The 15,982-nt window shown below is 44.8% G+C and overlaps 1 protein-coding gene across 6 annotated transcripts in view; it reads left to right on the forward strand.

The window, feature by feature from the left end:
- The window catches only part of OSBPL6 (oxysterol binding protein like 6), a 337,550-nt gene that overhangs the window by 75,800 nt on the left and 245,768 nt on the right, over positions 1–15,982 (forward strand). Inside the window, exon 3 of one of the 6 annotated variants that reach the window (XM_075317384.1) lies at positions 3,665–3,689. The exons of the other annotated variants lie outside the window; for them this stretch is intronic. The gene's annotated coding sequence lies outside the window, so the exon portion shown is untranslated. The remainder of the gene's footprint in view (positions 1–3,664; positions 3,690–15,982) is intronic. 6 annotated transcript variants of the gene reach the window in all.

Consider the following 15,982-nt stretch of genomic DNA (forward strand, 5'->3'; position numbering starts at 1 on the left):
GCTGGCCCTCAGTAGCCAGGGTGAGTTTAGGGTCAGCTAGGGCCTAGGCACGTGAATGGTGCACGGTGGAAGGACTTCTCTAGGGATGTTAGGGAGTGCAGAGTTCAGTTTCGGGTGAGTGCTAGGAGGTGACCTGCTCTCCTCTCCCTACCACTAGGACCTACCTTTGTATTGTTTTCGGCGAGTACCCTGTGCCACGTCACTTGCTGGTGGTCCTCCCCTCCCCTAGCGTGACACTAACCTGGTGTTCCCGCTGTGTCGCGCCGCTCGCCAGAAGTCCTCTCATGACCACGCGTGGCACCTGGAGTCACATTGTGACACTCTGCTATTGCATCCATATGCCCAATATGTTTATAGCTCTATTTGCCACTTCTGCTAGGCTCTTCTTCGTATCTCCTGGGGGTTGCATTTCTTCAGTACCCGTGCCCTAAAGCTGCAGAGTGTTTATACGGTCGCACAGAGCACTCCGCTTTCTGTGACAGCCATTTAATGCCTGATTCCAAATCTTATTATAGATTGCATTTAGAAATCTCTTTTAGTCTCCAGTGAAGGCAGCACAGCCCGAGCGTCTCTAGAAATATGCATTTGCTTGTGGATATGCTGATTTCTGCCTAATGTAGCCTTCTAAATAGATTACACTGGTAGACAGGATCTATACAATTCTATCAGGCTGATTTGAGCTGTGGGAATTAGTTTCTTTTTATAAAGTGCTTTGGGCTCTACGGAACGAGAATCCACATGCCGCAATATGATGTCTAAATAAAACTGCAATTCTATTATTTCAGCGCAACGCCAACAGCAACTGCAGGCGGCACAAATCTCCTAATGCATTCTGAGCCAACAATAGGCTAAAAATATACAATTCAGTGCTGCAATTCACATATTAAAGGTAACGTGTCAGCAAGGCTTATGCCAGCCCCCTCCCCCCAAAAAATGTTTACATAGTCATGTACCTCTTTACAAGATAAGACTATATATAGAGAGCCATTGCTTCATCAGCGAGAAATCAGTTTGCAGGTATATGGAAATAAGGCTGGAAGTGCGTTGGGTCATGAAGATAGGCTTCCAGCTCCTCTGCTCTATTCCCTGTGGTTACTTGGATTTTTACACAAACTTCACCTACTGTCACGGCGGCGTTGGGCTCCGTTCAGATTGCAGTTTCTGATACGCCGCCCGATGGTTTCTCTGGTGTCTGCGATCAGCACAGACAGACTCAGGCGTCGACCTGCTGTGTGCTGTTTCATAGACAAGCTAGCAAGAGTTAATCTCTGCTGGTCTGCTTGCTCCTTTGATCACATGTTGTTGGGAGACCTATCACATCTGCTCCCCTCCTATTTATTATGGTTGAAACCTTCCACCCATGCCAGCTATAGTTTATTCAATGTTGGTCTGTAAGGTGTGGTGTCTCAGATTTACTGGTGAAAGTTTGCTCGTTGCTTGGTGCAGTTGTGGAGTTTACCCCTGTTGTTTTGTAGCTTCCTTCCTGCTCTTGTTTTTCATCCTATACCTCTAATTGTCTTTACCTTTTGTGTGTGCGGCTGTGTGACAAGGTTTTGGTTCTCTCTTGTCTGTCTATATATGTAAAGTTTCATCACACTCCTTTCCCGTCCCTCTCTGGTGGGACAGGCAATCAGATCAGGACTAGTCAGGAGCAGGGCCAGGAAGGAGACTCAGGCCTTTCCACCATCAGAAGTATCCCTGAGGATAGGGATAGCATAGGGTCCCCTAGCCCTGGTTTCCCACTACCCCTAAGTCATTGTGACACCCGCCTAGCACTGACCTCCTCTGACTGTTTTTTGACAGACAGATAATGGTGGTCCACCACACAGTACCCTCATATAGTAAGCTTTTTTCATCATCATCAATAGCCAGGTATAAACAGTAAATAGTCCGTTGTGTAGTGGACATTACCGAAAACTGCAGCTAAGCTTCTATTCATTTCAATAGTAACTGAGATTCCGTTCTTGTCATTGGCCACCACACGGTGAACAGAGTGGGCTGTTCCACTTATATTCACCATTTAAGTCATTTAAGATTGGTGGAAGTGCCAGGTGTTTGACCTCCATTAAAATGATAATAATGACCTATGCTAACAAAATGTCAATACTAGGGCTGAGCGGATTGGCAAAAAACTGGGATCGGCGGATCACTGCTCAATTAAAAAAATATCCCGATCCGCTCCGGAATCTGGTGCCTATGTAAATCAATGAGGACCAGAATCCGGAGATTAAAAACATTGGTGGAAGGGATAGGAGGGTAGGAGCACATGCGGTGTAGTCACCGAGGCTGTGTCATGGTGGCAAACTCCTTCTGGGTCATGCTTTTTCCTTCTGGAGCTGACAATTCAAAATTCACTACCTCAATATTCACGGACGTCCGGTGGGCGGGGAAAGCAGTGCAAGTGTCTGCGGGTCAGTATGGTTTTAAAAAATGAATCAATAAAACAATCGGTGCAGGGCCCCCGTATTCTGATGACAGCACAGTTACACCCCGCGACTGCAGCCCCTGGCTATCAGGCTGTGTCTGTGCTGTGTATCAAGGGACCAGAGTCACACGTACAAGGCTTTGCAAGGTGATGCCATGGCAAACTCGTGCGAGTCCCTCACCAGTGATTCCGGCCTAAGATACACTGCATGCGGCTTTTTTTTATTATTATTTAAATAAATAAATAAAAAAAAACGACGTGCGGTCCCCCCCAATTTTGATGCCCAGCCATGATAAAGCCAGCTGGGGGCTGGTATTCTTAGCCGCCAGCCGCCCAGTATTGCTGCATCTATTAGATGTGACAATCCTGGTGCTATACCGCCTCTTCCCGGTGCCCTGGTGCGGTGGCAATCAGGGTAATAAGTGGTTAATAACAGTGCACAGCTGCTACTAATCCCTAGGTTTATGATGGCAGGAGTCTGAGATACCTCCATCATTAACCTGTACATAAAGTAAATAAGTACAAACAGAGAAAAAATCCTTTTTTTGGAATAAAACACAAAAACACACCCCCTTTCACCACAAAAAACCTGCAGGTCCGGCGTAATCCACACGAGGTCCCACAATGACGCATCCAATTCTGCGACATCCCACAGCTAGCAGCCATAGAGAACGACTGCCAGCTCTGAGTGTATGCCTATGACTGAGCCGCGATGAGCGATGACTGCAGACAGACACTGGGCTGGGGGCGCGTCTGCCTGCAACCAATCACAGACGACTGGACGGCCGGTGGGCGGGGAAGGCATGGAAAGCTGTGTATGTGATGAGCCTATTGTGTAGTACAGGAAGTGAATCTGCGACCCAGAAGCAGTGTGCCGCCATGACACCGAATATCAGTAAGTATGAAACGCTGTGTTAATTCTGTTTTTCTTTATTTTTCAATTATTTTCCCCAGTGCCGGATCCGGATCGTGCACCCGGAATTCCGGATCCGGGTCCGGCACCCGGGCGTCTTTGAAACCGTGCGGATCCGGACTTTTACAGTCCAGATCCGCTCAGCCCTAGTCAATATCTTAAGTTTTGGACTTTAAAGCTTTTCATGTTTTCATTACACTAATATTGTATCTTAGGTTTATGTGTTTGTAGTATAAAATAAACCTATCAGTCACCCCGTGCTATGTATAATGCAGAGATTTACATCTCTAGTCTTTTGAACTGTTAATTTTACATTTATTTTTCAGCTGTTTATACTTGAAACCTTGTAAGGTGAGTTTACTGAATGGCAAATGTCTCCTTTTGTAAGTGCGTTCCTGCTCTGGGAATACTACAAATAGCAGCATGAAGACGACTTGGAAATTCTGTTAGATGTGAGAAGTTCTGAGAAATTCTCCCCGTTCGGTTTAGAATGTAGATTGCACTTCAGTGTATTTGGAAAAATCTATCCTATTACAACAATCAGCTCTATCCTCCAAAAACCACCGACAGGTGACGTGAATATCATTATATCATTACAATGGCGCCTGTACGGGGGTGGGATATAAGGCAGATAGTGAACAGATATGGGCGCTCAGGACTAATTGCAATGCATGGTCTGATTCCACAAATGAGCTGCTGTAGCACGAATGGCTGAAAAATGTACTAGAAAGTTGTCAGAACACAAAGCTTCGTGGCTTGCTGCATTTGGGGCTGCATGGTCGCTTATCAGTTAATATTGCCCGTGACGACTAGTCTAAAATAAGTAATAATCCCGCTTCCATTCCCAGGCTAAGATGATCCTTGCTTCCTTTTTTCATCCTTGACACACTGGAAACACTGATCACTGCTGCAGGTAGTCACTTGTCGAGAGGTCATTTGTGTCCAATTCTGGTTTGTCAAGGACAGGGCCAGAAAGCAGAGACCAGCGGGGGGATAGGTGAATGCTGCAACCGGGGTGCAGATATAGGAATAGGCTCTCACATACAAATCTGCATTGCGGTCAGGTCCCCTTGCCTTCTACAGCGGTTGGCTTCCCCTGGTGACTGGAAGTAGTATCAATTGTACGGAGTGATACTGGTAGCCAATCTGTTTGTGAGAGTTGCACTGCAATACAGCTGGAACGGCGAGGGAGATGACCGCAACGCAGATCTCTGCGTGAGAGCCCATCCACCATTGGCACTTGCCAACTGTAATTATTTGGTATCTGGTGAGTGTGATTTTTTTTTTGTGGGGGGAGGATCTGCTTTTTTTGGGTCCTGCTGTGCTATTTAACTTTTTTTTTTTTAGCGGCTTGGATACTTCCTTATGGAGCTGCAACTAGGACTTATTTTTGGAGTAAAAGGGGCTTTACACGCAACGACATATCTAACGATATGGCGTTGGGGTCACGGATTTCGTGACGCACATCCGGCGTTGTTAGCAAAGTTGTTGCGTGTAACAGCTACGAGCGAGTGTTAACGATCAAAAATACTCACTTAATCGTTGATCGTTGACACGTCGTTCATTTTCAAAATCTGTGTGACGTCTGTGTGACGTCGATGTGACGCCGCACGAACCTCCCCCTTAACGAAAAGCTGGTTCGCCGCCCACAGCGACGTCGCTAGGAAGGTAAGTAGGTGTGACGGGTTTTAGCGATATTGTGCGCCACGGGCAGTGATTTGCCTGTGAAGCACAAACGACGGGGACGGGTGCTTTCACGAGCGACATAGCTAGCGATGTCGCTGCGTGTAAAGCAGCCTTAAGGCTTATATTTTAAGCATACAAAAAAAAAAAGCTTACTATGTCTTATTTTTGGGGTAGGTCTTATTTTCAGGAAACAAGGTATTAACAAATACCTCCAATTAGAAATGTAGTATAACTCTCCTGGTACAGTCATATATCTTAACTTATTTTCAGGGCATTGCAGCTTAGGTAGTTGCTCGTGGTGGTATCCATGGATACTTAACTGCAATGCCCTGCACATGAGGTAAGTGACATGACATAGCTAATCAGGGAGAGTTATACTACATTTCTAATTGGAGGTATTTGCTAATATTATTATTATTACACCTACTACATATTAAGATAGCATCTTGGAGATGGGAATACTCCTTTAAGGCTTTTAAGTAGATTTGTCATTAAAACCACTACTGCCCGATCTGGCCAAAGGCAAAATAACAATGGAAGATCCAGCTGTGTTTTTTTTTTATCTTATTGAAATAATTAAAAAACATGATAAAAATCAGCAATCTCAGTACATCAAAGCAATATGCACCTACAGATAAATCCTTAATCATACTGCAACTGTACCTGTGGGAGACTGAGGAGGATGAGTATTATTTCTTTCTCAGCACTATGGGGTATTCATCAAAAGAAATCCTTTGAACACCTCTTTAATGGAAGATTAAAAAAAAAAAAAAAATCATACTTTTATTTTTTCTATACTGATATTTACCTGTTTTTCTGTGTAACTGAAACATCTTTCTAGGCTTGTCATTATACCTATCCAAATGTGTAGGTATTTTATAGAGCTGATTTACAGGACTTATTCCAGTAGTCCGGACATTAATCTGTGGCTACTGGATGACAGCCCTGAGAACAGCCTTCTATCTCCTGGCTTCCGCGGCTCTTCTTTTGATTAGCCGGCCTGGCATGATGTCACATGTATATCACGGCGCAACAATGATATTATGTCAGGCCAATTTAATTTGTTCTGATCTTGCCTTTTTAAAGACCATTTTCCATTGCAACTTTCGATATTTATCAGATTTAGCTTTCACTGTGTGACTATTACGGGTGTATCACGGTTGATAGACAACACTGTGGTGTCTGGCTGTAGAAGGTCGCTGTGTTTGTCTGCACAAACTGCTTCTTGATATTCCATCCTTTTCTCTGTGGAGTGAATGGAGTTTTGTGTGTCTTCTATGTTAGGGTTTACTCTTTCCCCTTTAGGATCCTGTGGAGATCTCTGGATAAATGTGTGTTGCTGTTCCTCTCAGTAAAGGCCACGTCTCACTAAGCAACATCGCTAGCAACATCGCTGCTGAGGCACGACTTTTGTGACGTAGCAGCGATGTTGCTAGCGGTGTTGTTGTGTGTGACATCCAGCAACAACCTGGCCCCTGCTGTGAGGTCGCTGGTTGTTGCTGAATGTCCTGGACGATTTTTTAGTTGTTGCTCTCCCGCTGTGAAGCACACATCGCTGTGTGTGACAGCGACAGAGCAACAACTGAATGTGCAGTGAGCAGGGAGCCGGCTTCTGCGGACGCTGGTAACCAATGTAAATATCGGGTAACTAAGAAGCCCTTTCCTTGGTTACCCGATATTTACCTCGGTTACCAGTGTCCGCCGCTCTCACGCTGTCAGTGCCGGCTCCCCGCTCCCTGCACACATAGCCAGACTACATGTCAGGTAATTAACCCGATGTGTACTCTGGCTAGGAGTGCAGGGAGCCAGCACGAAGCGGTGTGCACTGGTAACCAAGGTAAATATCGGGTTGGTTACCCGATATTTACCTTAGTTACCAAGCGCAGCATCGCTTCCACGCGTCGCTGCTGGCTGGGGGCTGGTCACTGGTTGCTGGTGAGATCTGCCTGTTTGACAGCTCACCAGCAACCCATGTAGCGACGCTCCAGCGATCCCTGCCAGGTCAGGTTGCTGGTGGGATCGCTGGAGCGTCGCTTAGTGTGACGGTACCTTAGGTCATCTTGAAGATAAGTTGTTTGTTTGCTTTCCTCTCTTTTTTTTTCTCTGTGTGTTCTTTAGGACTTAGTGGGGTTGACTAGTGCTCATCCCAAGGTCCAGTTCTGGGTCAGTCAGGGCCAGGTATCCTGCACGGTGCATTTGGTGCGGAACCTATGTAGGGATGTCAGGGGAGCCAGGGATCAGCGGAAGGTTTTATCAGTGGTCACTCTCTCCCCCTCCCCTAGACACAGGGTTTTCCTCTTCCCTCCCTTTTTGCCATTTGCTTGGCATTTCCCCATACCTAGCGTGACAGTGAACACATCACTAAATATAACATATATATTTTTATTTATTTTTTTTAGTTTTTTTTTTAATAATCCTGAAATTTTGCAGTTTTCATAGAATTACACTATTCACTACAGGTGATGGTCACAGATCACCTCCTCCACCCTCTCTGGTCAGTGATCACTGCAAATCAAAGCATGCTCATATCACTCACCCATAGAAATCAATGAACAACTCCAGTTTATTTATTTTTTCTATGGTCCATATAGCTCCAGGAGCTTAGGCCAACCTCATAATTGTGTACCAAAAAAGTAGAAAAAAAATGTAATCAGAAAATAAAAACACAAGAACAAATGTTATTTATCATTATCTCGCTTTCTATTGAGTGAAAAAATATGTAGATGATACATTTAATTTAAAAATTAGGACTCGGACTCCCTTATCTTATAAAATAGACCCTTTTTAATACACAGAAAATAATATGATGAGTGCACCTAAACGTATTCAATATATGCAGTTGTTTGCCGTATAGACTTTATTGATCCCTTTATTGATTGACAGACTGTTGCCTTATCTTGCGTGTTAATATTTTATATATATATCCTTTAGTGTAATATACAATGTGTTATAGAAGTATAAAACATTTATATGCTCTTTACGTGTTCTGTGCGTTTGCTGTATCCTATCGTGTCCAGTTCTCTTACCCCACTGTGATTATAGATTCCTTTTATAGTCTCTATTGGTCATTTTTTTTGCCTATGGGATGTTTCTATGAACAATCTGTAAGAATATAAAGTGATTTTTGTAATGTACCAGTGTTTTGTCTGTATAAATGTGCTTAAATTAATGGAGATGCTGTGGACAACATTTCAGCTTATATAGCTTTCTTATTGTCTATTGTCTGACATGGATGCATGAGGCTACACAAATATATAAAAAAGTGAGTTTGGTTTAATTTTCTTGATTATATTTTTTACTGTTTATGTTTCACAACCAGTTGCCTGCTGAATGAATCAATCAAGTTAGGCTGCTTTCACACTACGTTTTTTAAATATGCGTTATGAACATTTTTTTGCTGCAAAAGCGGATCCTGTTTTTCTAAACAATAACGCATGCAAACGCATGTGTTATTTTACAGGATCCTGCGGGCATTGGAGTCATGTGATCGGGAGTCAGTGGAACTGAACGTGACAGACTGGAAATTCAGATGCCGCTGGGGAAATAAAGAGGAGAAAGCGAGAGAGAGAAAGCGAGAGAGAGAAAGTGAGAGCGCAAAAGCGAGAGAGCAAAAGCGAGAGAGAGAGAGAAAGAGAGAAAAAGAAAGAGAGAAAGAGAGAGAAAGCGAGAGGGCGAGAGAGAGTGAGAGAAAGCGAGAGGGAGAGAGAAAGTGAAAGAGAGAAAGTGAAAGAGAGAAAGCGAGAGAGAGAAAGCGAGAGGGAGAAAGCGAGAGGGAGAAAGCGAGAGGGAGAAAGCGAGAGGGAGAAAGCGAGAGGGAGAAAGCGAGAGGGAGAAAGCGAGAGGGAGAAAGCGAGAGGGAGAAAGCGAGAGGGAGAAAGCGAAAGAGCAAAAGCGAGAAAGAGAGAGAGAAAGAGGGAGAAAGCGAGAGAGAGAAAGCGAGAGAGCAAAAGCGAGAAAGAGAAAGCGAGAGGGCAAAAGCGAGAAAGAGAAAGCGAGAGGGCAAAAGCGAGAAAGAGAGAGAGAGAAAGCGAGAGGGGGAGAGAAAGCGAGAGAGAGGGAGAAAGAGAGAGAGAAAGAGAGGGGGAGAAAGAAAGAAACAAACTCACTCTCTGGTTTCTGGGCATGCTCAGTACACCAAACAGGATCCTGTCTATCAGTATACCACCGGTCACATGCGTTTGCGTGCTGTTTAGTCAGGATCCAGCGACTTGCAGTATTTGGATGCAGCTCAAAAACGCTTCATGTAAAAAACTGCAAGTCGCTGGATGCTGACAAAACTGCATGCAAACGCATGTTGATGTAAGTCCATTGCAATTGCATTGAAATGAAAACGCATTTGCACTGGATCCGCTTTTGCAGCAAAAAAACGTTCAGGACGCATGTTAAAAAAAACGTAGTGTGAAAGCAGCCTTATTATGGTTATTTTGATACCTAATATACTGTATATAGTTGGTGCAAATCTATTCGCTTGATGGGAGTGCTGAGAACCGCCTGTTAACTTAACCCGCAAACACTATTCTTCTTTTGATTAGTTGGCCTGGAGTGACATCACATGTGCAATGATGACATCATGCTAGTCTGGCTAATCCAAAGAAGAGTCGGGTAAGAGGCAGTTCTTAGGGCTCCTGTCCAGCAACCACAGGTTACTGATCAGGCCGATGGGCTGTGTTCTGTGAAGCAGTTTGCCCCAACTCCACTATTGTGTAGGTTTATATTTTTTTCCTACAGGCATATAATAAAGTAGAAAAACAGAGGAAACTTGGAGTAGAATGCTATATACAAAATGTATTTTATACAATGTACTAAAAGTGTATTACAAATCAATAATCATGGGAGAAAAAGAAGTCAGCACGAAAGGTGAACCCCCAAGTATCACAAACAATCAGTTAGGTAGTATCTAATAAATTAAATAGTCATCACAATAGTGTAAAAATACCAGTCTGATGTCAGTGTATAACAGTAAAAAGTCAGATTGGGCACTTTAAAGGGAACCTGTCAGGTGTAATATGGACCCAGAACCCCGAGCAGGTCTGGGTGCATATTCTATCCCTGCCTAACAGTCAGAGTATTCAGTAGCATAGATAAAGAGATCTTTAGAAAAAGTATTTCTAAAGATCCTTTATGATATGCTAATGAGCACAGGGACTAGTCGCAAGGGTGTTAGTTCCTGTGCTCATGCTGCCCTCTTAGCATGTTAGCATACCCACAGGGGTGTGCTAACATAGTATTCAATGCAGCATCATCAGCGGTGACGTACATACCTGTGTCCGCTGTTAGGGGTACTTTGCACGCAGCGACATCGCTTGCCAATTGTAGCGATGCCGAGCGCGATAGTCCCCGCCCCATCGCAGATGCGATATCTTGTGATAGCTGCCGTAGCGAACATTATCGCTACGGCAACTTCACACGCACTTACCTGCCCTGCGACGTCACTCTGGCCGGCAACCCACCTCCTTCCTAAGGGGGCGGGTCGTGCGGCATCACAGCGACGTCACACGGCAGGCGGCCAATAGAAGCGGAGGGGCGGGGGATGAGCGGGACGTAAACATCCCGCCCACCTCCTTCCTTCCTCATTGCAGGCGGGACGCAGGTAAGGAGATGTTCCTCGCTCCTGCAGCTTCATACACAGCGATGTGTGCTGCCGCAGGAATGAGGAACAACATCGTACCTTTCGCTGCAGCGAAATTATGGAAATGACCAACACTACACAGATCACCGATTTTCGACGCTTTTGCGATCGTTTATCTGTGCTTCTAGGCTCTACACGTTGCGACGTCGTTACCGGCGCCGGATGTGCGTCACTTTCGCAGTAGCGATGTCGCAACGTGCAAAGTACCCCTTACCGCTGATCAGAAGTCACTACACTTCCAATCGTGTGCAGTATGAAGCCAGGTCTTCGCGTCCAGGCTTTAGAGAGGTCTAGAACGGATGACCGGAAGTGCCGGGACTTCTGATCAGTGGTGACAACAGACACAAGTACACGCGTCACCGCTGATGATGCTGCATTGAATAGCATATTAACACACCTCTTTGGGTGTACTAACATGTTAACAGGGCACAATGAGCGCAGAAACTAACGTCCTTGCGACAAGTTCCTGCGCTCATTAGCATATGCTAAAGGATCTTTAGAAATTCTTTTATCTACAGATCTCTTTATCTATGCTAGTGTAAACAGGGATGGTTAGGCAGGGATTAGCAAATATGCACCCAGAACTGCTCGTGGTCCTGAGTGCATATTGCATCCGACAGGTTCCCTTTAAGAACATGAAACGTTTACATAAATTGCAAAAGAATCAACACATCACAGTTTACATATCCATAGAGACAGGGCTTATATATAAACAAACATTATAGTCATGATGAATATTAATGCTTCCAAAGGCAAAGTACATTTCAAAAAAGATTCCATAATCATTAACGAACTGCTCTCCAGTGGAGGCAAGAGGTCCACCTAGAACAATCCCCCAAGAAAATTCCCAACGTACGTTTCACAATCTTTTCAGTTTTGTTGCTTCATCAGGGGAAGGAGATATATAAAAAAGTGTATTTTATATGAAAAAAAATATTTCTCTATGGAGGGACTTTTAATTATTTTTTTTTTTTGCTCACATTTTATATGTATAGTATATATTATTCTTACATAATTTATTTCCCAGAACATCAAAAATCTCCCCGGGAACATATTTTTACTTTATTAATCATTATATTTTCCACTATAACTAGGACATTGATAGGAGCCCCAGTTGAAGGGGAAAAAGCCCCCCTAACAGTCCTGATGTTTCTGTATACTTATGTAACCCTCACTTAGCACTATGTAGCTGGTAAAATTGAAGACTGAAGTGGTGATAAACTGCTTTTGTATTTTCTCCATGATCCCCTGGTGTGTCTGACCTTCCTGCTAGATTGGAGAAGCTTTAAACATGTGCAGACCAAATTGACATGACTAAAGGTTGCTTTTCACGCAGAGACATCGCTAGCGATGTCGCTGGTGCAATCACCCGCTCCCGTCAGTTGTGCGTCACGGGCAAATCGCTGCCCGTGGCGCACAATATCGTTATTCCCCGTCACACATACTTATCCGCTTAGCGACGTCGCCGTGGCCGGCAAACCGCCTCCTTTCTAAAGGGGGCGGTTCGTGCGGCATCACAGCGACGTCACACGGCAGGCGTCCAATAGAAGCGTCGGGGAGGAGAGCAGCCGAAAGAAAGTGACGTCCACCTCCTTGCCGGCAGGATGCAGGTACGGTGTTGTTCCTCGTTCCTGGGGTGTCACACGTAGCGATGTGTGCTGCCTCAGGAATGACGAACAACCTGCGTCCTGCAACAACAACGATATTTGGGATTAGAATGACGTGTCAACGATCAAAGATTAAGTGAGTAATTTTGATCGTTAGCGGTCGTTGGTACGTTTCACACGCAACGACGTCACTAACGAGGCCGTATATGCATCACGAATTCCGTGACCCCAATGACATCTTGTTAGCGATGTCGTTGCGTGTAAAGCGGCCTTTAGTCGCTTTAACTGTAGAAAGAAATGAATATAAGGGGAATAGGCCGCATACTTGGACAGAATCTGAACCTGTTGGGACCCAATGAAAAAATTGTAACAAGGCACCCAACCATCATATGCCATGTATAAAATTGCTATTTGTGAAGTAGTAGAGGGATTATTGCGTTCACTCAAGCTCCACGGCTCAAGTGTGACTTCTATTTTTGCACCCCTATAGATATGACTTTGGCATCATGAGCCATTTAGCTGCATGGGTGTGCATAATGTCATTTTTACTCTTACAGCTTTATGGATGGCCACTATTGGCACACTTAAAACTTTCCATATTTAAAACAATACCTATTGTGTTTGCCCGAAAATAACACAGTGACGTCTATTATTTTGGCTGCAGAAAATGTGCTAGGGCTTATTTTCTGGGGATGTCTTATATTTTGTATTGGTGTCAGTGCTTAGGTCTCCTGTTCATGAAGAATGAATATTCACCCCTTCCCCCACCCATAATAAGTACGTTACTGTAAGCCCTGGACATTTTATAGTCACAAGCTGACTAGTTAATGGAATCAATATTCACCCCTCTTCCCACCCGTAATCCCACCCACCCATCTGCCAGTGCCATTGATTAGAACTTGTGTCAATGAAATAATGAATAATCACCCCTACACATCTATGCAGGGTGTCAGTGATTCACTCAGATAGTCATCGCAAGTCCGCAGCGCAATGCTCGCACTGGCTGGCGGCTCTTCTGACCCAAGCATGTCACCGTGTATTTCTGTGCAGCTGTCACGCTCAGGTGAGAAGAGCCACCGGCCAGCGATCCTGCGATGTCAGTAAATCACTTACACCTCGCACAGAGGGAAATGAAATATTAACACAAGTTCCAATCAATGACACCGGTAGAGGGGTCATCAGGAAAGGGGGTGTGAATATTATTTCATTAACACAAGTTCCAATCAATGATGGCGACAGCGGCATGGGCGAGGAAGGGGGGTGAATATTCATTATTTCATTAACACAAGTTCCAATCACTAACACCAGCAGAGGGGTGGGCGGGGAAGGGGGGTGAATATTCATTATTTCATTAACACAAGTTCCAATCAATGATGGCGACAGCAGCATCATCGAGGAAGGGGGGTGAATATTCATTATTTCATTAACACAAGTTCCAATCAATGAAGCTGGAAGAGGGGTGGGTGCAGAAGGTGGGGGTGAATATTCATTATTTCATTAAGATAAGATCCAATTAATGAGGCCGGCATAGGGGTGGGTGGGGAAAGAGGGGTGAATATTCATTATTTTAAAGTTCATCATATATGAAAGGTCTGCACAAGCCCTATTTCACAATTCTATTAGTATGATGATCCGCAACTAGGGCTTATTTTTAGAGTAGGGCTTATATTATAAGCATACTTAAACTTTTTTTCGGGCTAGGTCTTATTTTGGGGGAAACAGGGTAGTCTCTCCTTGAAACTACTACCGGTATTGCCCCTCTCCCCACTGGTCTTAATTAACGTTATGCAGCAGTGACATGTTGTTTTGACTGTATTGACATGATGACCTTATTGACGTCACCACCGGTATACTGTCAAAAGGGACAATTTGAGGACCACAGGACTTATCAGCCTGGGAACAACCAGATACTTGAGAGATGAGATAATATCATTTGAAAATCCGCACAACCAAAACGTCATTACCCGTGTGCATCAAATTTGCATTATTTTGCTCCAACCACACATCTGCCGCCTCTACAATGTACAATTGATGGATATAAAATATCTTGTGCGTTCTAATGAGAACGATTCTTATGTAATCGCCAGCTCAAAAAAAGTACACAAATGCAGTAGAAAAGAACGAGCGAAACCCTCCCACAAAAATCCATTACCATAATATGTAAACTGATGAACAAATCTATTCTGCCCAGGGAGAAGCCATCCGTGACCGCAGAAATTTATACTCTCTCTAGGCAAATGCTCCCGAGCTTCTTAATGGGCCCAAGGCTTCTGAAATCCTCAAATTAAAATGAATAGTTTCTGAAAACCATTTAGACTATCACACTGAGTTTTTTTTACTATTTTGTTGAAGTTTTATATTGCATATTATTGCAAGAAATATCATTTTATATGTATTTCTGCTTAATGTTAAATATTAATGGGTTTGTAGGAGTATCTCAGTGGTATTATATAGGTTATTACATGATTTTTTTGTTGTACTATTCTCTAATATTAACATATTGTAGTGGCATAGCTAATCCCAAAAAAATGCATTTATTGCACTAAAAATGTCTAGTATGAATCTTTAACACAGACCTATCAGTTATCCCTAGCAATTGTGCTCTTGCAATGCGAAAAGCTTCCTCAACATACATGAAACCTGTTCATAGGCTTAACGTTCGGTTAATTGAGGCCAAGAGAGTGTCCCTTTGCCCTCTGTCGGGCTTGTATGCATTATCATGCTTTTTCTGCTTTCGAAGAGCGCGTAAGCTGTTGCACTTTCCTATATATTGAGCCACTGCAAAAAGTGCCCCATTTTTACTAACTGTCCTGGAATATCTGGATGGTTTGCAACCTGTGTGTTTTTTTTAATTTGGAAATTAGATGGGAAACAATAATGTAAAGGGGACTTGACGCTTGCCAAAAATATGTTTTTGTTTTGTTTTTTTCAACTAAATTTTGCAGTTCCATTGAATTTTTTTGTTCCATGCCTCCCCATTCCAATGATATCCTCTCTTACTTTCTCGCACCCTGTATTTAAATCTAGTTTTTCTAGTAAAGGGTGTGTGGTCCTCAAGAAAACTTACAAAGATGATACCAAGACTACAATTACATACAAGGAACACAGGGCCAGGGGCGGACTGGCCCACCAGGAGATCGGGAGAACCCCCGGTGGGCCCCTGCTATTGATGGCCACGCCCCCTACCCCCCCTGGGCCCCTATGGATGTGTGTGAGAGGCCCCCCCCGGCCGGTAATTTCACTAATCATATCGGCACATTGCCGATATGATTAGTGACAATCCCATTCCCTCTGGAGCGGCAAGCAGGGAGAGCGATCTCCCTGCTGGCCTGTCACTGTCAGGGCTCTGACTCATCTGCACAGCGACACTGCAGAAGGAGGCAGTCTCAGAGTGATGACTGCTTCCTCCCTGCAGGTGCTGGCAGCATCGCGCTGCGCGCTGCGGAGGACGGACCGGCGTCACCCCACTGGCTGCAGCAGCACGTGAGTATAGAAGGCGGGGGCCCCGGGGGAGGGTGTGGGGGCCCGGGGAGCGAGCAGGGGCCCCGGGGGGGGGTGCGGGGGCCTGGAGAGCGAACAGGGGCCCCGGGGGGGGTGCGGGGGCCCGGGGAGCGAGCAGGGGCCCCGGGGGGGCGGGTGCGGGGGCCCGGAGAGCAAGCAGGGGCCCCGTGGGGGGGGGTGCGGGGGCCCGGAGAGCGAGCAGGGTCCCGGGGGGGGAATGC

Source organism: Anomaloglossus baeobatrachus, chromosome 7, assembly GCF_048569485.1.
Source record: "Anomaloglossus baeobatrachus isolate aAnoBae1 chromosome 7, aAnoBae1.hap1, whole genome shotgun sequence".
Lineage (NCBI taxonomy): Eukaryota > Metazoa > Chordata > Amphibia > Anura > Aromobatidae > Anomaloglossus > Anomaloglossus baeobatrachus.